Here is a 1,602-nt window from a genome sequence, read left to right on the forward strand (position 1 = left end):
CAGATTGTAAACAATTAGGCATGATGAGTTGAGCGTAGATGGCTATAAGGAACGTTAATCAATCTCGAAAAATAGATTGACCGCTTCATCAGGCCGAAGCAGATGATGATGAAGAAAAAATTATGTTTACTGGCCAGGCATGTTACACCAAAATTACTTTTGACTTTGACAATGTCATCTTGTTAGAATCCATCGTTGAATCCATTGAATTCCATTTTGTCCTGAAATGTTATTGAAGGCTTACTTCAACGTCACTTTTATATCGGTCTGATAATTCAAATTCGTTATTTTGTTAATTAATTGGTCGAGTTACTACGTTGTTTAGCAGATACAATTTGGCGCATATCATAAGCCTGAAAATGTCTGCTGCCCAAATTGATGGAAAAAACCTATGCAGTCTGCAATGGTGGCTCTAGAGGGCGCTACTTCCTTTGAAAAACGTCTATCTTTTTAATTTTTAATTTACCTCAATGCTGCCTTTTGCTTGGGCACTGAGCTAGGCTATATTTAGTGTGTAATATCAATGACAAGCGATTCAACACTTAGTTCTATATGTTTCCATGGATAGATTGTGATTCTGGCAGTGCCAGAGTTATTGATAGCCAAAGCTTTCACCTGCTATAGGCAAGCGCAGTGAGCAGCATGTGAACAGCCATAGCACCATCAACAGTGTCCTAGCAGGCAGCCCTCTGCTTATCTTCATTATTCTGAAATATGTTTTACCTAGTAGCCTATATATCTAGTATTTGTCCAAAATTCATAAGCACAATGACTGTTTTTGGACACCTTTGGTGCTAGAAAGCTATATGGTCTAATCATACTCATCCCCCCAAACAGAATTTAGGTTGACCTGAGAACTTATATTTCCTTCATCTCATCTAACAATGCTTCAGACACAGTCAGAGATACATTATGAGTGAGTATGGCCCGGTGTCTGTGACTGATGGTTGGTGGGAGAGGAGAGGAGGGATGGGATGGGGAGGTGGTTCTCAGGACCAGCAGGGCCATGTGTCTGTGACTGATGGTTGGTGGGAGACGAAGGGAGAGAAGAGGAGGGATGGGGAAGTGGTTCTCAGAACCAGTAGGGCCCTGTGTCACAGAAGGGACAATAACTAATATGGCAAACACAGCACAGCAGCATCCAGTCTGCCTCCCAGATGACAAACTACATAGGGAATAGAGGTCTATTTTGGACAAAGCCAGTCCTCCATCCTCGGTTCCCACGACATGCACTAAAATGCCAGTCCCTCTATCTGGCTCGTTTTAAACACAACGCCAAGTTAACCTGGGACATTTATAGACTGAGGTCGATTATGTAATAGTTTCTCTAAACGGAACAATCTTTTGAAGACTCAAGCATTTTTCATTACAGTGTCCTGCTGTGGTCATTATCAGGGTAGCGCCCTGAAAGTCGTTCTTGATGTGAATGAGATGGGGTTGTATATACTGTAGGCTATAGCCTGTCTTATTTTCTATTTGAATATCGACATAACCTATTTGTTTCTGGACTACAGGGATTCACTTGAAATAGTGGTTGTATCTGTGTAACACGTTCGTGCCGAATCAAATTGAACATGTTTTGTGGTTCCATCTGGGTGTAAA

Source organism: Salvelinus namaycush, unplaced genomic scaffold, assembly GCF_016432855.1.
Source record: "Salvelinus namaycush isolate Seneca unplaced genomic scaffold, SaNama_1.0 Scaffold912, whole genome shotgun sequence".
Taxonomy (NCBI): domain Eukaryota; kingdom Metazoa; phylum Chordata; class Actinopteri; order Salmoniformes; family Salmonidae; genus Salvelinus; species Salvelinus namaycush.